This window comes from Microchirus variegatus, assembly GCF_963457635.1.
Source record: "Microchirus variegatus genome assembly, chromosome: 5".
NCBI lineage: Eukaryota > Metazoa > Chordata > Actinopteri > Pleuronectiformes > Soleidae > Microchirus > Microchirus variegatus.
Window position 1 is genome coordinate 8,586,598 of NC_139806.1, and position 23,557 is coordinate 8,610,154.

Here is a 23,557-nt window from a genome sequence, read left to right on the forward strand (position 1 = left end):
TAAAAATTATTTTTATCTCTGATTTCTTTTCCTTTATTTCTTCCTTTCCTCCTTCTCGACCCCTTCCTGACTCGATTGGTTTGTAAATTATAGAGTCCATCAGTGGGCCGCATTGATAGGGCTGTTTAAGGGAAGTTGCCACTTTGTTTAATACATGGGGACAGAGAGACTGGAGCTGCAGCTTTAACCTCAGTCGGCATGAACACACAGTTATATTTATGTACTGATAGAGCTGCACACAAACAAATCCACATATTATTCACATTTAAGAAGCTTTTTAATGAAGAAAATCACTCAAATGGGTAAATTCATGATCAAATTAGTTCATGATTAATTTAGTAATGGATTTGTGATCAATTCATTGATGAATTGTTGCCACCTCAGTGACCTGGCCCGACACGGAATGCTTTTATTTGCTTCTACTTTATAGCAGGGCTATTCAACTAAAATGTCCAGAGGGCCAGCTTTTCAGAAGGCTGTACAGTAAGTGGAGACAAATAGATACACAATTTTATAAATTATTTAGCACTTATTTATTGAAATAAAGTTTTGCTAGTTTTGTGCAAAAAAGGTAAGTAACAAAACCACCAACATTCAGGTACAATACTATTTACGTATAGTGCAAAAAGGTTACAGTTACAGTACCACCAACATTTGGGTAAAACAGTCACAACTGGCTCTTACAAAACTAGAGGTTACAATATAAACAACATTAAGGTGCAATGGCAACAAAAGGCTATTTTCGCAGAAATATAAGTAACAGTACCAATAATATTCAGGTACAATTACTACATTTAGCGCTTTGTGCAAAATATTCTGGTACATACATAGGCCGCCTACAATTACAGCTGTACTATTATTTTCACAAAAGGGACGCAAAGTATCACAAAGTGTCGCAAAATGCCAGAAATAGGCAACGCTACAGTTTTATTGGCTTTTTAATAATGCATTATTTATGGGTTAATGGGCCACGGGTCGGTCCAAATTGCTTGAAGGGCTGGTTCTGGCCCCCGGGCCTTAAGTTGAATAGCATTGCATTATAGCAAACATAATTCATCACTGAAGAATGGGATGCACAGTTTCCTCTAAGATCAACACAGTAAATTCTAGAACATTAATGGTCAAATATACACGGTGTATGAACACCAGAGGCTAAACAATAACTATTTATATTTCCCCATCAATCACAAATTATGGCATGAAAACCACTGACCAAGGTGTTTTTTGCCATTTTTCATACATATTTGCTTGTTTGTTGTTTTAAAAAAAAAAAAACACAAATCAGGTTTCGTCTGCTCTCTCTCGCCCTCCTTGTCAGAAACAGCCTTCCACTCTCCCTGCATCCAATCCTCACAGGCCAAAGCTCTGGAGTGAAAGACGATCTGCCCACAGCGGCTGACCCTGCCCTCTCATCTGCCCTTCACACACACACACACACACACACTCGCACACACACACACACACATGTGCAGACTTGCCCTCTCCTCTGCCCCCCGCACACCAGCTGTAACGATGTCTGTTGACCTCTAACACGAGGGCTGCCCTCGAAGATTAGTTTACAAGTGGCCTCGGGACTTTGGGTTTCAGATCTTAACCCCTTACAATTCTCTGCATTGATTATGAATACTTTTCCCCTGTGTGGTCATGCCACCATTGTCAGGACAGACAGTGTGTGATGTCATACACACCATCCACATATTAGTGTAGTCCTAGGTGTTAGCAAATTGTACTATAGTCGCAAAAAATAAGTCTGGCTTATAGTAAATCCGAGTATATATTACTCTCCTATGAAGCCGACTGTGGAACAGTGGGTACAGAGTGGGTCGTCTTCCAACCAGAGGGTCGATCCTTGGTTCCTCCAGTTGACATGTCATTGTGTCTCTGGGCAAGCAACTTACCCTCACATCGCTGAATAGGTAGTTGGTGTTTAGCGACAGCTGGCAATGTTGCATATGTGTTCAAATAGTGCCTCCAAGTTTATGTTGATGCTAACTTCCAGTTTTTGGCTCCTTGCCACAAAAAGAATGTCCATTTTCTACCATTTTATCCTCCTCATGGGGGGGGGGGGGGGTGCTCAGCTGACATCGGGCGATAGGCAGGGGTACAACCCTGGACAGATTGCCAGTCCGTCACAGAGACACATCCAACCATCCACTCTCACACTCATGGTCAATTTAGAGTGTCCAATTTGCCTAATCCCCAAATCTGACTGTGGGTAGGAAACCGGAGAACCCGCGGAAAACCCGCGCATGCACACACACACACACACACACACACACACACACACGGGGAGAACATGCTCTTCACTCTTCATGCTGCACCAGCGGCAACAGTGCTAACCACTACATGCTCCCTTTCCCTACAAGTTAAATATGATCCGACACTGACTTACATAACACTTACGAGCTCAAACACACACACACACACACACACACACAATCCCCCCCGCAATAAAACGTATCACCAATCCCTAAATGCCTACTCTGTCTAACCAATGCATGCACACGTGCAAACACACACACACACACACACATACACACACACATCAGTGGTGATAAGTGGCGAGTGAGTAATAGCCTAGCTGTCTGGCAGCCAGCTGCTGGGCCTACTGTTTACATGCCAGCTGATTACCCTAATTTCAAACGCATGCATGGCAGCTAGGCTGATAAATAGTCCCCACCCCCCTCCACCACCACCACCACCACCACCACCACTACCTTCTATTTCTCTATTGTGAGCCACTGCAGGCTACTCAGCCAGTCTGACCCATAATACCTTTTTGATTATTCAATAAATAACCCATAATTCGACATTGATTGGGGCTGTGAATGGGCTTTGTGGGTAAGAGGAGGAGTTGGAGGTGGAAAGTGGGGAGGGAAGGATTGGTTTCGGCGGGTGAGAGGGTATCGACCAGTGGTGGTCATTGCTTCGATGACCACTGGTCATCGGGGTCACGGCTTGGTATGAATACACACAAACAGGCACATTACACACACACACACACACACACACACACACACACACACACACACACACCTCTGATGTAATTATGACAAGGGTCATTAGTTCAGCCTCATTGCTTATTGTCCAAACAAAGATGTCCAAGACTAATGGAAGCTACTTAATAATTTGGGTGAAAGATGAGAAACGACGAGGGCTCGCAGATGGGCATTTAGTCTTCTGCCATCATGGCAGTGGAATTTCTCTTTGCACATTTAAATAATTACATGCACGTTGGTTATAAAGATCAAGCAACTGGTCTAGTGCTTCCTGCAGTTACAGCTCACCAAAAAACAAGCAGCTTGACGGCCGGTGTTCGGTCACATTTGTTGGCTTTGGGCTCATTATGTTAACCACCTTGATGAACATTGATTGGCTAATTCTTATCTGGTGCTTCCGGCAATATGACCTCACTTCATTGCTTCAAAAAATTTGCCAATGCATCTTGGGCCCGAATTATCCCCACCGTTTTTTTTGGTGAGCGCCTCACTGTGACATGGTTAGTATGGACCGTATTGAAACCTGTCCCCAAATGAATTATTCCTTTCTCCTAAGTAGGATGGATTTTATGGTGCTTGCCTGATCACTATCTGAAACCCACTAATCGTTTGTCTCTCCGTGCATGTGTGCGTGTGTGTGTGTGTGTGTGTAAGTCCTGCTGCCTTGATGTTGCCATTGAAGTGGCCCTGGCGTTGTACTTATTGGAGTTCCCCCGATGTTAGATATTGGAATATTGATCCTGAAGAATGTTTAGCTTTCACTCTTCTCTGGTTTCATTTATATGCTCACACAGCTGACACCCGCTTCACACAACAGTACAAGCTGCAGATGTGGCAGTACATGAGGGACCGAGATCAAATCAAACTCCCAATCAATGCTGGAAGGAGGAGAGAAAAATCTGAGTCAAAGATTTGGCTTTCGGGTGGGATTTCATGCACAACATCTCACATATCTGACAGGAGATTGGAGCGAGATCAAATAAACAACAATCAATTGTGTGTGGAGAGAAAAAAAAGGCTCTTGAAGAGTAAACTATGCAAATTGTATCGCATTGTCTCCATTGATTATATTTTAAAATGGAGATAAATGGTAGAATAAACGGGAGAATCATTTTAAAGGAGACATATTATACAAAATTAACTTTCATTTAATTATTTTCTGTATCATTGCTATGTCACAATGGTACATTCCTGGAATTGTTGTCTCATGGAGCTACTCTTTGTCCCGAAAAAACGTGAGAGTGCAGGCGAGGGCAATAGTATCCAGAAGAGCAGAAGTCTGCAAAGTGTTCTATTCTTGGCTGCACAGTGCAGCACAGAGTTCTACACAAACTTCCAGCCTCAGAGGATTTACGTGTCCAGTGGATAGATTTTATATATGACGGCAATGTGCCGCAAGAGTCGGTAAATGATGGCTTTTCCAAATGCTAACTGCTGTTAGCTGCCGGAGCCTCAGTGATGCTGACGTAGTTTCCTGTGACTCATTTACATTTAAAGAGACAGACACTCAAAAGCGAGCGTTCAGAACAGGGCTGTTTTGGCAGAGTGATTGAACTGACCAAAGTCACAGACATGTTCATTAGGACACCAGGGAACTAGGTTCACTTGGAGAAATAGCGTATAATACGTCTACTTTAACAGTTAAAGAGAGTGCTGATGTGACTTTTTTTGTTTGCAAAATCATCGTCATCATCATCACCACTGAGCAGGCAGCTGACGACTTCAAAAGGGAAAAAAAAAGTGAATGGCCGCCGCCCACGTTTCAACTTTTAAAGGGAGAGACACCCAACCTGTGTGTCTCTCCCTTTAACAACACTCGCATTACAGCACAATGTTGGTTTCCTGTTAAATACCGTCTCCCAATTACCCATTATTTCCCCCTATAAAACTACTGCTGGCTGCATCGAAAAAGGCTGTTTTATCCTGCCGTCACCCCGCCTGCGTCCTTTGGTTTGCGGAAAAACATGTTTCAACTAAATGCAACGATAGGAGAGCTATGAAGGAGAAGGGAGGGAGGGGAAAGAAAAGGTAATTTAATGAAGTGAAGCGTTTGATGTTGTAAATAAAAAGCAGACGGTTCCTGGGTGAGAGGCTGGGGCTAATGGACTTTGTTGGATGGTTGGTGTGGAGCTGCTGATCTTTAAAAAGCCTAGAAAAAAAAAGAAGAAGTGAACTTCTCAGAAACAATGCCAAGAAAACCCCCAGCCTCCTGTGCTGGATCTCCTGCCTCGGGCATTTACTCACTGGTGGGGCTTATTATGCAATTACAGCAAGGTGAAAACGCTCCGCCAGCGCCCACTCATCTCCGTGTGTGGGTGTTTGAGTATGCGTCTCACGTTCTTTTTTTCGACTGTTATAGTTTTAATTTCGGCAAAATGGTCTGCCAAGTTAGCTCTGAGAAACCTAAGAGGGGAGATTTGAAGGAACAAGATGCCGATGAGGTGAATAAATGACAAAACAGAAGTTAGTTAAGACGCTAAGACAAGCAAACAAGAAGAAAAGTAAAACATTTAGTACACTCTTAGAAATAAGGGTTACAAAAGTTTTCTTCTTCTACAAGGGCTGAAGTTCTACCTGGTTCCAGTAAGAACCATTTTGATCCTTTCCTGAATTAAGGGTTTTAAAAGGGTTCTTGGTAACACTAAGGGTTGGTTCTATCAGGAACCAAAAAGGGTTCTCCTATGAGGACAAGCCAAAGAACCTTATATGGTTCTACTTTTATTTTTTAATTTGTAGATGAGTGTGTGTGTGTGTGTGTGTGTGTGTGTGTGTGTGTGTGTGTGTGTGTGTGTGGTAGTGACAGGGAAGTTGAAGAGACGACATGAATAAAACAAAAGACCCACGTCGTCATGGAGTTAAAAGGAAAACGGGGAATGGAAGAGGAAGGCAAAGAAATGAGAACACGCGATTATGAAGGTTAAACAATGGCAGTGGTCATTATGCTTCACTTTTGATGAGAAGAAGAACCCCCCCCCCCCCACACACACACACACACACATTTATAATTCATATCCTCAATTACCACTAATAAAGTGGCATGAATGGGGCCAGCCCAGGGAATGGCGCAGGCACAATTACATGTAGTATAGCCCCGGCATTAACATTTTCTATTTGAACATTTTCCACCCTCAATTTCTCTTGGAGTTAATAAGAACGATGATCCCTCCTTGACTTTTTCATGAAATTATTGTATGGTTATAATATTCCAATCTATTAGCCCTCCACTCGCACTCCCCCCCCCCCCCCTTCTGTAATGTATTCTACCATTTAATAGCCTGACCTGACTGGACAGAGAGATTGAAAGAGAGCGAAAGAGAGGTAAAGAAAGCGAGGGAGACCGTGACACTGATGAGAGGAGTAGGTCTTGTCATTTTGACCGCAGAGGGGGTGAGACAAAGGTCTGATATATCCCGTACACCGGTTGAATTGAGGTCTCTCCTGAGGCCGTGCCTATCATCTGAAAAGCTCTCTGTAGCAGCGCCGCTTTTCTTTTCTTTCTTTTTTTTTTTACCCCTTTCTCGCCACGTATGTGGAAATCACTGAGGAGATGTGATTTTAAATCTCGTGCTGTCGCTGCGAGCAACTTGTTCCACTTAGTTGTAGCGCTCAGTCCATTGGGAAGAGGATTGATTAATACAATGTGGTTGGACATGACAGCAGCAGCCTGACCACTGAGGCAGGAAAGTAGAACTACATGACCCAACATGGCAAAAAAATACCAAAGATGCATATTAAATAGCAAACAATGGATTAAAAAACAGCCTAAAACATGCCGTAATGTTGGATGTGCCCATATTTGATTTGGCCCTGTAACATGTGTGCCATAATACTGTGTTGTTAATCAGGAATTTCTCTTTAAAGCTCCATAGATATCCCTTATGATATTTATTTAAGGGCCTGCAACTATAACCCTAGCCTACTACAATAATAGTGAACTATTTCAGGACACCGGGATGTATGTAATCAGTGGATGTCAGTGTTGTTGTCTTTTTAAAATATTGCAGTAAATATCATTGACTTCTTACCAAGTATTACAGAACAGTGTCTTTGAGATGTTGTCATCATCTCTAAAAGACTTAAGGGAATACCCCCTAACAACTGTACTCAAAAATGTATCACAACTGAAACGCCTTGTTTCAGGTGTGGTTGATTAAGTAGAATAAGAAAAGGATATTGCATATGAAAAAATACCATGTTTTCACAGTAACTGTCAACGCCAGTGTTGGCGGAATCAAAAGAAACGTAAAAAACATCACAGGCACAGTGTCCAAGCGGTTGCATTGTGTTGCGCCGTGATGTCGGTCGCCGTTTGCTGCAGTGTGGAGCCACGTGCCCGATCATCACACTGGTCTAATGGGCCTGTTTATTCCACCTTTCCTTCCCTGCTCTTTCACTGCCTCCCTCCCTCTCTCTCCTTCATCTCCCCCACATAAAATGGCAAAAGTATTCAGCAAACCTGCCCGCCTGCTTTTATATAAAATAACAAAGTGTTCAAAGCTTGTAAAACTCTGCAGGACTGACAGTTTAGCAGACTCCCCGCGGACTAGAAACATCTAACGTGGAGGCAGCGACAAGGAATAGAACAGAATAGAACAGAATCAGTCATAAACTTTTTGCTGCACAGGAACACACAAAAAAAGGCCTGGTTTACACTTGCGGTAAAGCATCAGACACTAAGTTTCCAAACGTTAATGTGGTGCTTAGTCATTCACCTCTAAATGTTTTCTAACTATGGACCTGTCACACGAACACTGGACACGTCCACAGAGAGGACACATTCATATGACTCTGGATTATTGAGGGGATTTTATGCTGTGATTGACAAAGTTACACAAAGTAGAAGGCAAGGGTTTCTTAATATGAGACATATTTTTTACTACTTTAATAAAACCTTACCCCAACCACAACCCTAAACCTAAACCCTCAGACATAAGAGATATTGAATAGTCTTTCCTCAATTCTCATGTAACCACTCATCTGCTTATCAGTAGACTATACTTTCCTTGTACGCCACCTAGCAGTTAGCATGTAGCATATAGAAGCGTCCATAAACCTTAAATGCATCTGTACCTGTTTCTAGGACACACGCCATCTGTGGAGGCCTTGCACCAGTATTAACAAGGCCTGACTATCGTGCTCCTCAGTAACACACACACACACACACACACACACACACACACACACACACACACACACACACACACACACACACACACACACACAAACACACACACACACACACACACACACACACACACACCATGTGGCTAGCTGAGAGCCAGCTGTTCCTTTCCACTTCACATCACTATGGGCTAACGACTGCTAATCCCCCATAGCTTTTCCCTCAAAGGAGCCGAGGCAGCAGCCATGATCTAACTCCTATTGAATTCCAATTACCCTCTACCGGGATTTCACAATAAGAGTCTGCCACTCTTATCATGACCACCATCACCACCTCCACCGACACCATCTCTTTCTTCTATTATGGATCCATCGCATAATCACAATTAGAGCCACCCAACGTGGAGATAAAATAACAACGGAAACAGTTTTTCAGGTTTACCAGTTTTCATTTTTAATATTTGGATGTCTTGCAAAAACTCACCGGCTATTAACTGGTAAATTACTTCAACAGAGCAAGTGAAAGTGATTTCCCCCCCACCACCACACACACACACACACACACACACACACACACACACACACACACACACACAAGCAACAGTTGCATCCCTGACTGGAATTGCCCACCCCCTTTCTTTTGTACCATGGGAGCTTTGCCCCTCTCTGCCAGGCAGGGTCCCTTGTAAAAGAGCAGCATCAATGAGAGGAGGCCCAGCAGGGAGCCTGGCAAGCACAGACCACTAAACCCCTCGCCTCCTGTTAGGAACACAGAGTCTCACACACCCTCCCTCCCTCCCTCGCCTCCTCCCCGCATCTTCCCTCCTGCACTCGCACTCCTTCAGTCCCAGTTATTAACTTTACGGGCATGTATCAGGAATTTGAAGAAAATCCCTAATGAACAGCCCATTTGAAGAATTTATTTTATATATGTTTAACCGTCAATGTAATCGAGTGTAACGGTTCCGACGTTAAGGAGTTGCAGTAATGCAATCCTCCTTTTTTTTTCTTTCTCTTGCCCCACATATCTGGGGTAATTTTGCCCCATAAAACGTTGAATTCCAGTCTTTCAGAGAACAACAGTGGGCAATAAAACAGTGGGTGGCTGTGGGCATGGAGGGGAAACGTAGGATTCCTGGTGAAGGCTGAGATCAGATGCTTCTATGGTTACAGTGGGTTGGACTGGAGTGATGAGGGTTAGTTATACATTCAGGGAAAGTAGGTGGTCTATAGGGAGTAAGGCCGGGGTTTGTTGTTCGTTGACCGACTTGACTAGATGTTAGCTTTCTTTAAAAGTATCTCGCAGGCATTCACAGCCTGTCTGTCATGGATGTTTTTAGGGTAGAGGCGACAATTTAAAATATACGTTATACTGTATCTTTGCCTGACAAAGCCTACACTTAAATTCAATGTATTGTCAAACGTCGTCAGGTGTTTCCTTGGTTAGTAGAGTCAATTACAAAAAGATAAGTGACACTTTTGTTTGTTCAAAATATGCTGAGCAACAGGTGGCCCAGTCCTGTCATGACATACCCACAAAATAAGTACATTATTGTGCTAGTATGACTAAAATCTGACCAAGACAATACCTGGAAATAATATAAAAATTGCGGTTCACTGAAGAATAAGACGACAACATGACAAAACTTTAGACTGGTACATTTTTTGGCCTGACAAGGAGATTGATTGTATGCTCTGTCAGCTTAAATGATATGATATTTTTAAGTTCAATGAGTAAGAATTAAAGTTTCTTCTCTGGAAATGAGTACACAAATCTAAACAGACTCCAAGGATACACACTTAGAGCTTATGGAAATTAATTTCTGACTTTTGACAGTTCGGATTACAGCATTTGGTGAATGTCTGCCAAAGGCATAACATCATTTGGTTCGTAACATTTGTCATAATCATCATCATATTTGACTGATTATTTAACATATGACACGACTGCCGGTAATGAATTTGAGGTGTGTGTGTGTGAATGAAATAGCAGTAATTATTCAGCGTTTCTGGTGTAACTGGGACAGAAGCTAAAGGTTAAAGTGAGTTTGTGCGGCACTCTCACTGTGGTATTGGCGCTTGGGTTTTTCCCCTTTTTAAAATGTCCTCATTCCCACTTTAATGTCTTTCTCAACTTTTATATGATTACAGTATTATGGAGAGATCGAGTCATGGCACCTTTTATTACCACACACACACACACACATACTCACACACAAATAGCCCAGAGGATGCAGAAAGACTTAGCAACAGACTGTAGTCCAAATACGAAGATTACATTTGAGTTTTCCGTGCTCAGTTTGGTGAGTTGTAACCTTTGAATCTGAATGTGAACATGACTCAAACGCTGTTTGCAGCACAGTTCAATATGTTTACATCAGGCTCCTGTTTCAAATGGCCTAATGCAACAGTTTTACCTTAAATTTTAAATTTAATGGCTTCATAATTTTGATGACTTACTGACTTTTATTCTATTGGAAATGTATAACTGTAGATCAGTAGACACGTTTAGACTACACGCTTAGACTACACACTTTAGACTACACCCTTAGACTACATGTTTGGACTACACGCTTAGACTACACGCTTAGACTACACACCTAGACTACACCCTTAGACTACACACCTAGACTACACGCTTAGACTACACACTTAGACTACACATTTAGACTACACGCTTAGACTACACGCTTAGACTGCACACTTAGACTACATATTTAGACTACGCGCTTAGACTACATGCTTAGACCACACACTTAGACTACACACTTAGACGCTTAGACTACGCACATAGACTACATATTTAGACTACAAGTTTCGACTACATGTTTAGACTACTCACTTAGACTAAGCGCTTAGACTACATGTTTAGACTGCACACTTAGACTACAAGTTTAGACTACGCACTTAGACCACACACTTAGAATATGTGCTTAGACTACATGTTAGGCTACACACTTTGACTTCATGCTCAGACTACAGGCTTAGACTACACTCTTACAGTGTGCCCTTAGACTACACACTTAGACCACTTGAAGACTACACACTTAGCCCACTTGAAGACTACACACTTAGACCACTTGAAGACTACACACTTAGCCCACTCTAAGACTACGTACTTCGACTATACGCTTAGACCACTCTAAGACTACACACATAGACTACACTCTTACAGTGTGCCCTTAGACTACACACTTAGCCCACTCTAAGACTACGTACTTCGACTATACGCTTAGACCACTCTAAGACTACACACATAAACTACACTCTTACACTACAAGACTGATACAACGCATTTGTTCTAATAATAAATACTGTCTCTAACTATGTCTGAGATTTATGCAATCAAAGCATTGAAGAAGTCAAGGACTGGTGCAAAGAAAAACAGTTTCTCTTCTGTTTGCAGGCTTTAACCTTTACGTTTTGTAATGTAAAGATTGCACATAGAGCAGTAGTGTTCTATCCAGAGTTGAAATCAAATATTACATGACTTTTTTTTTTTTTCACCACGTCACAATAAAGCCGCAAAGGTGCAAAGTGCAGGAAAATAAGCGACAAATACTCCTCGCTCACATTTTCCGGAGGGAAATAAAGACGTGGGATTTGTCACCCATGAGAGTTTTTCCCTTCTCGATGTCCGTGTTAATATATCAGAGGTTTTACAACCGCACACCCCAACAAATCAGCTGTTAAACAAGGCTCGGAGACTCGTAGAAGTGGGCAGCAAACTCCAAACAATTGCAGTTGTCCTGGAAAGTGAGGAGATCTGGTGCCATGCCAGCACTCCAATCAGGGGAGACTGAGCCTTAAATGTCACAGCAAATTGGGCATTAGGGTGGTTTTCTTTTTATTCTGCCTTGAATGGAGAGAGAGAGAAAAAAAAGAAAACATGAGTGAGACATTGTTTGGTCAATTTCCTTTTCTTCTGCGAATAAGTGAGCGTACACACGTGTGTGTTCCGTGGCCATCTATCCTCTCTCAGACACGTTTAATAGATCTTTGGCTGCGTTGACCGAGGGTGTAAATGTGTCATGCTTTATTAGAAATCCCAGAGAAGAGGGCTAACATTAATCACTGGCTCTTGTTTATGAAAGTCATAAATGTTTCACTGAGTGCTTTATTGTTGGCGAGCAGATTTGGAGAAGTATAGAGGCTCCTTAGTGTGTGTGTGTTCAGTTCACCACTGTGTCATTATAGCACCCCAAAGCTGAGATTCAGACACCATCTATCTATCTATCTATCTATCTATCTATCTATCTATCTATCTATCTATCTATCTATCTATCTATCTATCTATCTATCTATCTATCTATCTATCTATCTATCTATCTATCTATCTATCTATCTATCTATCTATCTATCTATCTATCTATCTATCTATCTATCTATCTATCCTTCCCGCTCTTTCGCTCTCTCTCCCAGGCTTTGTGTCATGTTGTCAGAAAGTATGACATCACCCTGCCCTTTGACCCATGTAGTCAGGAGAGCGCTGATTGGATGATTGGCTTATAGAGGACATCCACATTGACTCCAAACTCAATTCTGCTGATGTCAGGAGCTATTACAACTGACGACATGCTCACACAGATAGGACAGGACATTGTGTGTGTGCGAGTGCGCATTTCTGTGTACAGTGTGTGTGTGTGTTCCATGTGTGCTGTCATGCCCAGGGTAATATAGGTCAAATGTCTGCCTCCCGAGCATCTCCCAGCTAAAATACCATGCGAAATGTCAGAGTCTTCCACTGTGCAATCCCTCTAGATCAATAGTTCAGTTGGACATAAAGCCATCATTCTATTCACTGCATCAGCGTGCTGTACTGTACTGTACCATGGACCAGCCTCTGTCTGGTACCATAGAAGGGAGAGGGTGGAGCTAAGTCTGTGGATGTGGATGATGTTGTGCAGCTTTTTCCTTCATACACTCTTAGAAATAAGGGTTCCAAAAGGGTTCTTCTACAAGGGCTGAGGTTTTACCTGGAACCATTTGCTTCTGAAAACCACTTTCCTGAAGAAAGGGTTTTTCAAGGGTTCTTGGTAACACTAATGGTTCAAGTAAGAACCATTTTGATCCAGAGAACCCTTTAAAACCCACTTAAAACCCCTTAAAGAATTTTAAAAGGATTCTTGGTGAAACTTTTATAAAAAGGTTCTACCTGGAGCCAAAAAGGGTTCTCGTATAAGGACAAGCCGTAGTTCTACTTAGCACTTTTATTTCTAAGAGTGTATCTGAATTAACATGAGATAAATAAAATAATTTCCTATCAATTCACAAAAGGCGCAGAAAAGGCTTAAAAAGTGACACCAATGGTTTTATATAATTGCATCAATTTTCATCTGATATTATAGATATTGGATAGATATCCTGTAGTTAACTTATGATGTTTTATTCCAAAACAATCATAGCAGTATTTCTTTAAAATGTTTTTTAAAGTCTTTTATCTTGCCGTGACACATAGAGTGGAAAAAAAAAATGTCTCCACTCCATTTGTCAAATCCACTTCAAAATGTAGTGGATCTTTCTTTGCACCACCCTCACTCCATGTTTCCAGAAAATCAGTGTCATAGTTTTTTTATTTTATGATACAAGCAGCACCACTTTGGTTGTGGTAAAAAAAAAAAAATAGATCCTTTCCCATTGATTCAGCATGCTCACTGTGCTTCTGCGTTACCAACATGGTCAACATTAACTGTGTCAAAATCAACAAATATTAACATTTCAGTTTCTAACTCGTTGATATCGTGATTTTTCAATTTTTTTTATAAGCTAAAGGTAGCTGCAACTTACAGTGCCATCCTCACTTTTGGAGAGAGCAGAAACCGCACAGTTAGATTTAAAATAGGAAACCCCGATGACATGGTCCGTGTATTTTAATAATCTCAGATGGGTGCTAAACTTTTATTTTCCATCTCGAAAAAATGAATCCCACGGACACATTATGGAGCTGTAAGATGACAATTACATGGCTCAAGTGTCAGATGGGGAATCTTTAATAGAAAGTCCTCTCTCCTCCTGCAGGAACCGCGTCGAGTCAATGTTCCTCGGAAAGCTTCTCTCTCTGCTCCTGATGCTCATTTTAGATTGATCGTAATGTTGCGGCGGATCCGTAACACGTCTGCCATATGCTTCTCGTCTCTGCTCCGTCTGCTCTTCAGCCGTCGACCGCTGCTCCTCCAGCTTCTACGTCAAAGCATAAAAAGTCGTAACGATACGTCTAAAAAGACGACGACGGTCCGCCGTGTCTGCGTTACTCATGAAATCATGACAAATCATAAATTCAACCCCCCTTCCCCCACAATGTGCTCGTCCTCCACCTAGTTAAGTGTGGAATAATGTCATCTTAATGATTATTTTTTTGCGGTGTGCCACAACAGCATAATTCAGAGAGGGCGTAATGATTTTTTATGCCCCTGACATATTGTTTTGCGGGGAGTGACATAAAAGCACGGTGACATGTGGCATTTTGGGAAAGGTCAGGCGCTCCATCTCGGCCGCCCGTCCATCTTCATAACGCTGCCACTTGTCATATGGAAACTGGCATCACCAATCTTTGTCTCTCCCTTGTCACTCGCCGCCCCTCCCATCCTCTCTCATATCCTTTTTTTTTCTCTGTCATGCCATATTTCACGTTTAGTTGAGAAGATACGAAGATAAGTTTATTTTATATTTCTTAACATGGAGAAAATGATCACTGTGGGGGGAATAAGGAAACAACACAGCCACGAGGCCTTGGGGATGCTGTGAGGGTCCGGGGACCACATGTCAACGCGGCCTGTGAGGACTGTGGTGACAGAGAGGAGAGCTAATACTAATGTGATAAATGCATCAGGCAAAGTGCGTACGTGTGTGTGTTTATGGTGGTTTTAGAAATCTCTAATCTCTGAGCCTGCTCACCCCCCCCCGTCTGCCAAATTGATCCACAGACAGCGGTTTGTCACACTTGGCCCTCAGGGAGATGCCACTTTTATGAACATCGAAGGCCACAGGTCTTTGTTTACGAGCGACTTTTACGAATGAAACGACGGGCGTGACGCGGAAAGTCAAACAAGGAAAGTAACCGTGTTTTGTTAAAGGTATACGTGGCTGTATTTTACACCAACTACAAACAAACTATGACAACGATACAACAAACTGAAAAAACGTGAAATTGTGTGTTCTTTTTATTGCATTATAGCACAAAACATACTACTAAATATTCCCTTTACTTTGCATTACACAACCTTGAAGTGTATGTTCTCTTATAGTCCTAATACATATATAATGACAATTCTTATATATTCTGTATTTTACTTTCATCCAAACGTCTCATAAAACAAGTAAATATTTAAATGTGTACTTCCTCTATCTCCACTTTAAGTTATTATAGTAAGAATATTCAAATTTAAATCTAAAACCAAACTAGGAATTACAGTAGGGGACGTGCACTTAACACAAATTGTGTTTCAGAGAGAAAGGGAATATGCCCTGGCTTATATGTATAATATTCTGATACATGAAGTTGAAGAAAAAATCACATAAAAAAAACATTGTGGCATTTTAAACACCCATCAACTCATAGAAACTTTAAGATTCTCCTTCTGACTTTATCAAACATTTCTCCCTGTTTTCAGCAGCCAGTCATAGGCGTGGTAACCCTCATCCATTTAGAAACACATGCACACGCACACGTGCAGATTCTGCCGACACACACACACATACACACATACACACACAGTGTGAGTCACGGGTGTGTGAGGACAGACGGTGGAGCTCGTGTGTGTGTGTTTGCAGGTCACACAGTGTCATGGAGGGTGAGTGAGGTGTAATTTCTCTGCAGTAATACTCAACACTCTGCCAGTGACAGCTTTAATGGTGATGGCCTTATTATAGAGAAGACGCCTCGCATGTGTGTGTGTGTGTGTGTGTGTGTGTGTGTGTGTGTGTGTGTGTGTGTGTGTGTGTGTGTGTGTGTGTGTGTGTGTGTGTGTGTGTGTGTGTGTGTGTGTGTGTGTGTGTGTGTGTGTGTGTGTGTGTGTGTGTGTGTGTGTGTGTGTGTGTGTGTGTGTGTGCGCACACATTGTAATGGTGATGGCCATATTATAGTGAGAGGAAGACGGCTAAAAGGCTTGGATTTATACCGGGCCACGTTTACTGACATAAGAATAATAGGGCAGTAGAAGGAGGTGGTGGTGTGGTGTGTGTGTTTGGGGGGGGGAGCCATCTGGTGACTATTGAAATAGTATGAGTGTAATAAGAGCTGTTTGTGTGGAAGGGAAGAGTACATATATCTTATAGAATATATCTTCTGCAATAGAATCAGAGCCAATCTCCACTTTAAAAAAATATATATAAAAAAAACTGATTGCAGATCTGCAAGCACCGGCTGAGGACTTCACTGTGTTGATCAAGAACTCACAGTCAAAGCTTTATCCCCGACCTTAAGCATCACCAGTTACCACTGAATGAGTTTCTGCCTCAGTAGCACCAGGTTTTGGCCTCCATGAGGACCCCCCGGTCCTGATAAAAACCGTGTTTTTATGCCAGAAAAGTTCCTAAAGAGGTAACAAAAGACAGACGTGATGTAACACGACAAACTTAACAGGTGTACTGTGCACTTTTATGATCCATGCAAACACGAGTTTGCGGCCACAAAAAAGCAGATTGTGATATCAAGCATTTTTTTTAAAGTGTGTGTGTTTTCACTGTGAACTTCCTGTCACGAAAAAAAAAAAAGGGTAATATGACTCTGTGGAACTGCGGTTCATGTTATGTTGGTCTGATTTACTGTCTCTTTTTCTCTCTCCGTGTCAGACACTCACACTTCCTCTCCCCTCCCTCCCTCCCTCCACCACATTGTTAGCTAATATCCTCGTCTGTCTCGCTGTGATACTCGGAGTAAAACTTCCTGTAACTACACACTGTTACAGGACCAGCACCTGCAAAGCCGTTGCAGGAGCGGAAAAAAGGGATGTGTGATGTGTGTATGGTTTCAGGGCCACTAACGGACACACTGTACTGTAGCCGCACTGCAGCGTGGATTGTCGGGTAATGGAGGTTAACCTTTTCCCTGTATTACAAAACCAGGGGGGCTGCACCAGGTCTCGTTTATCGGCTCCACGACAATAAATCACTCACGCTAAAGTCAACTTCGAGACAGTTTTTTCTCAAAAGTGTTATGGTCACAGAGTCACAAAAATAGAATGAAAAAGCTGGTTTTCTGTGTGTGATTGGAAGATTAAATGTAGTTTATGCCAAGTGCAGCAAGAGCACTTGATCCTAAAGGATCCAGTTCTCATTTCAGTCTGTAAACAAGTTAATCCTGGATAGAATCATGGCTCTGCTGCTCCATTAATACATGATAAGTTCCTCTAAATGGGCAACTGTGAGCAACAAGCACCCTTATTACTCTCCTAAATGTTTTTGTAGGTTGGATAATAATAGCACATGTAACATGAGAAAGAATTTATGATACCATAATATTTTTTTTGTTTGCTCGAGATTTCATATGTCTACCTTACTTCCTTATTAGTCGGCATAATAACCTCCACTTAAATCACTCGTTAAGTACATGCACATGATGGCTATTAGTAAAACAGCAAAAAAAAAAAAAAAGGGGGGATTTTCACTATCATCATATGCAGTTATTGCACAGGAGAATGTTAATAGAGGCATTTCACTGTAATGAGGATGAAATGTTTTATTTCATAAATGTAGTTTATGGGGAAAGTTCTTTGGTGAAACAAGTTCTTTTCCACATTAAGCATTTATTTACCGGGGCCCTTGAATGCAAAACATATAGGACACACAGTATTCTGTACTCATACCCAACCATGTCATTATTTTTATATTTCTTTTTGCCTCAAATTACATTAAGCTGTATTTTCTATATCTCTATAAACAGTTTCATTCAGAAAGTACATTTTCTCTTTGTTTCTATTCAGACTCAAACCATCTGATAATATCGCATGTTTTTTTACAGCTAAATTTTCATATCCAGCGACACTTTTTATTTGTGTTGTATTTTTCGATGAAGTGTACACAGTTAAACAGCCTCTCTGTGGTGGACAAAGGCACAAAGTCCAAATGGTTTAGAAGTGCAGAGTGTTGTGTGTGTGTGTGTGGGTGTGTGTGTGAGTGTGAGGCCGACTGAGTGTGTTTTTCTGTTTGAACTGACACTGACACTGCGCTGATGTGAGTGTTTTTGGCTCACAGAGACACAGCCCTGTCACATCCATGTGTGCGACGAGCTCTAATGACGACACCTCTGATGCCTCTCAAGCTGTGATGTTCGGCACTTTGAGCCGACAACAAGAGGCAGACGTATGGTGTGTTTTAGGTTGGAAATAATGTGTGTGTGTGTGTGTACGTGTACACATCACATCTTTATATTATCAGGAAACGTAAGTGTTAAGTGTCTTGTTTTTACAGATGGAGACTAAAGCTTTGGCTGCAGGTACCTCTTGCAAATCATGCTCAATTCAACCTCTCTTAAAAGTCAGACATAAAAACAATAAACGCTGATATGTACTGTACCAAAATGTGATGATAATGAGTTGAAAAAGCACACTAAACATACGTTTAAATATGTTTTTTTTTTCACACAACTTTGTATATTCAACTAAATTTTAAACTAAAACAGGGACATCTTTGGGGAATCTTGGTAGTTTCCATAACTTGAAGAATTATTCAGAATATTTATACATAAATGCAATACACAATCCCAGCAGATTCTGTATATGTCACCACATTATATAAAAAACCTATAACGTATCTAAGTCTATCTACTTCTGAATTCACACGCCGACCTTTTAACTAAAACAAGGGACAATGATTTTCCTGCATGTCTCTCATGTGTGTGTGTTTGTGTGTTCGTGCGTGTGCGTGCGTGTGTGTGCGTGTCAGCCACTAATGAATTTATGGCTTGATAAGAACGGTGCTCGTGCATCTTCAACTTACTGCACTCATAAAAATCTACGTTATTAACCTTTACTGGCTGTGTGCATAGGTGGTGCTGCTTGATGATACGTGTCAGTGGGAGATGTGTGTGTGTGTGTGTGCTTGTTTGCATGTCTGCAACACCATGTGATCATATGTGTGTGTATGTGTTGCAATAACTGTTAATAACGCCGCAACTATCAGCTCATCGTTAATCACATTTTTTTTTTTGCCCGATAAGTGCGTCACCTGATTGACTCCAGACTGACTGGAGACAATAAATACATATAGTCTATAAAACAGCAAAGCACCATGGGAGAACAGGGTGACTGAGGTTGACACATGTGCCGCTGTGCCAACATTGCACGCTTAACCTGTAACTCTGACATCGGTTCTACTGTTTTTACGACGTCGCCTCTTATCTAGATGTGCTCCATTAAACGAGAGGAGGAGATTACGATTCGCACAGAAACACGCAACTTTAGACTTTGCCGTACTAGTACTAGTACTAGTTTGGTAAACGGCTCGTTTAGTGCTAATGAAAACAACAATTCATACATTCATTCTGGCGATTGCACACTCACAAACCACATTGATTTAGCTGTTTCCAGGTCCGGTGTGTGAGATTTAGTGACATCTGATGGTGAGACTTCAAATTGTAATAAATGAAAGACTACGGTGGCCTTAAAGGATGTTGTTTTCCCGTCGTGTGTACGGTAAAGCTGTGTTTCCATCATACAGTTCAGTACGGTACGGTTTGGAACAGTAAAGCCCTCGGTCAGGCTTGCGTTACTTTGTTGGCCGGGTGCGATGGCAACGAACGCAACAACAACACCAACAACGAACTCAACAACAAAATGGAGCAGCTAATTTTTTCTGCTTATTTGTCTGTTTCAACCAGATCAAGCTTTGTATGGGAAGAGACCGCAGGTGTTGAAGAAACTCCGGTCACAAGGGAGTGACGCTTTTTTGTCGGTCTAGCCCTACCCATACCTTACCGTAAAATTACTCTGGTACCCCAATTGGGGTGATGGTTATTTTGGTAATATTCCCACTTCTGTAGAAAAATGGCAGCCAAAATTATGGTTCTATGTAAAGCAAGTACATATAATAAGGCTTATTCCAATAAAAACCCAAACCATTTATTTAAAGCTAATATGCTCCAGACTTATACAAACATACATGTGGCTGCATTCCGTTTCTGAGCCAATAAAACCCTCCTGAATGTTACACACTGGACCTTTAATAAGAACCGCTGACTGATCGGTTATAAATAAAACAAACAATGGGTGGACTATTCTTCGAGAAGAGAAGAGAGACATCATTAGGACTGATGTCGGCACTTTCTCTCTCTCTCTCCATTCATTCCCCCCGACAGGAAGCCTCTTGTCGTCGTAACAAGACATAAGCTGCGATTCTTCTCTTACAACGGAGCCATTTCCTCTATTGTCAAAGACACATACACACTGTAATGGGGTAATAGATACAGGACTAATGCCTGAGCTAAGGAATAAAGATGGATGATGGAGGGGGAGGGAGAAGAAGAAGAGGAGTGACTTATGAAGCAGCACCCAGGGGGTTAATTTCTCACCGGCAGTTTTCTTACGCCACACACACACACACAGAGTAAAGGTGATGTCTGGCCGTGCCAAGCCGGTAGCATGCTAGTTAAAAGTGAATAAGTTTATGGCCGGTGTAAGCCCTTATACATCAAGGTGCAGTTTGTTTAGCCAGCACTGTGACAGGGTACAGTAACATGGGCAGGGCCGCAGAGTGGCTGCAGCCTGTGATAAATGAGTGGACTGCAGTGGACTGAGAGTGTCTCAGCATCTCTGTGTGTGTGTCTGTGTGAGTGTGAAAGGGACGTCAAAGTGTGTTTTTTTTTTTAGCTCCCAGATTAATGGCCATTCCAATATTTGATCTAAGCGATGTTTTTCCCATTTGAAGAATCTCTTTTTGAAGCCGTAACTATTGCAACAGCCTCCCTGAGTTATCTCGCAGCAGCTGGTGTGGAATGATATTTCTGTGCAATATCGACAAAAGCTTATGGGTGGCTGTATAATATTTTAAACTGCACACCCACACACACACACACACACACCCCTTTTGCTTCGATTGCAATTCATGTTTTCGAGCAGAATTGCTTTGGAGTTGCACTGTTGAGAAGAATCTAAAAGTGAAGGTTTCTCTCTCAGTTGTAAAGTGAGTAATCCCACGTGACACAAATTATTGGATTTTCCTCGTGATTTGGTTAAGCTATTTTCTGCCCCCCCCCCTTTTTATTCCGCCATCCAAAGATCTTTTGAAATGGTGGAGATGGATCGGTGTGTGCGCCGCGTTATTGCTTTATAATTTCATGTTTCCTATTTGGCCCACGATTCCCTGCCATCAATATCCAAGTGCAACAGAAAAGCGAGCTTCCCTCTCACCGTGAGGAAGCATGACGTGTAAAACAAAAACAGCCTGAGCGGCGAGACGGTCCAGGAGAGACGAGAAAAAGTACATGTAGTAAAGTCATTTCATTAGAAAGTACTTCAAATGAAGTATTCCCAGTTGTTTTGTTATGCTTATGGGGGGAAATAACTTCCTTTTTACTACATACATCTACAAGTTAGGATTTCATGAAGTTGTTAAAACTCCACACGCGATGGAGAAAACTCTATATTTTAGAATTTGCTGCCATTTGTCTCTCAACCTTGAATCTCAATTTGTTTTTACAAGTACGCAACTAAATTATTTCCATTTAAACTGCCTTTTTTTTTTTTTTTTTTTTATTCTATCAGTCATATAAAGATATAAGACTCCAGAGACGTTCTACATAATGAGGACTTTAACGTCTCTCCTCGTCCCCGGCTCTGTCCTGCACTGATCCCAGCTGCGGATCTGACTGTACCACGGCGCTGGACAACAATAGTCCCCTCACTCCGTTTGTGCACAAACAATAGGTTCATTATCCGTGAGCCCACAATGAGGACAACAACTCATGTGTTCACTGTTCGTTCGGTGAGACAGAAGAGGAGAGGAGGACAGAGACGGATCCAGAGACAGACAGGTAGACGGCAGGCAGAGAAGAAGCCAGCCGCCGTTTCTTCCTCCTCCTCTCCTCCCTCCCAATAACTCACTTTTCTCCCTCTTGGTGAAGGAAAACAATAAGATATAACAATTGGCAAATGGCTGAGGCAGGCGGAGCATTACAAATGAAATGTAATGTTGTTACAGTTTGGAAATAATGAATTATGGGGATAAGCGGGGATCTGTAAAATCGCTGTAGCGGTTTACGGGGGGGGGGGGGGTTTCATTTTTCAACTGTATTGAATTATGGGGAATTGGCCTCATTCAACTGCAAAATACAAAATGCGGGGAGATGTGGGGGGGGGGGGTAGGAGGATGATTCACCGTTTTACACACACACACGCACGCATAGAGGATATGTGTGTGTGGGCATACTGTATGTAACCCTTAAATGTTTATTTATTTGCAGGCGTTAATGCACTTAAGTGTGCGCGGGTGGTTGCACATTTGCATGCATGTGATGTGTGTGTGTGTGTGTGTGTGTGTGTGTGTTCCTCCCCCTCAGACCTGTTGAGGCCCCATGCACCGCACATGTGATAAATGTCCCTTATCGCCTCTGTCATTGTAATAGCCCCACAACAGGCCCTGAGAGAGAGAGACAGACAGAGCATGAGGCAAGAGAAGAAGAAGAAGAAGAGGGATGGAGAGCGAGAGAGAGAATAAGGAGAAGGAGGAGATCAGGTCATGGAGATGTTGAGAAAGTCACACAAAAAAAAGAAAGAAAGAAGAGAGAGAGAGAAGGAGGTAGAGGGATGGTGGAGTGGAATGGGATAGCTGGAGTTATCAGTCGCTCTTGTAGGGGAAGAATACGCATCAAGCTGCCAATCATCCGGCCTGAAAATTGCTCTGAGATTTGAGTCCCCAGACGGTTTGTGTGGTGTGTGTGTGTGTGTGTGTGTGTGTGGTGTGTGTGTGTGTGTCCAGAGAGAGAGAGAGTATCCAAAGCCCCTGTCATCTTTGTGCTATTAATGCTCCATCCCCTCATCCCACCATCTCACCCCTCTTTCTTTCTTTTTTCTTTTTTATCCCCCCCCCCCCCCCCCTTTTCCTCCTCTCGCCGTTTTTACAGCTCAAACGCACAACAACACATCTCTCATCTGCCTGTCACTAAAACCTATACTCAAGTTGTTTGGAACACCGTTGTCGTCAGTGGCACCGGCTATTAGACCAGGGCGAGGGACAAAGAGACAGAGCGAGGAAGTGAGTGAGAGGGAGGGAAGATGGGGAAAAAAGACAGGAGAAGAAAGGGCGGAGGAAAGGGAGAAAAAGAGAGGGAAGGTTAATGTGTGAGCAGAAACCATTTCAGTCTCTTTAATTTTCTATTGATCTGAGCTGCAGACCTGCACCCCCCCCCCCCCCTCCAAATGTGTGTGTGTGTGTGTGTGTGTGTGTGTGTGTGTGTGTGTGTGTGTGTGTGTGTGTGTGTGTGTGTGTGTGTGTGTGTGTGTGTG

At 42.2% G+C, this 23,557-nt stretch overlaps 1 protein-coding gene across 1 annotated transcript in view; it reads left to right on the forward strand.

Moving 5' to 3' along the window:
- Positions 1-23,557, forward strand: part of rnf220a (ring finger protein 220a) — a gene marked incomplete at both ends in the record, with an annotated part of 150,624 nt that overhangs the window by 67,518 nt on the left and 59,549 nt on the right. The window lies entirely within an intron of this gene.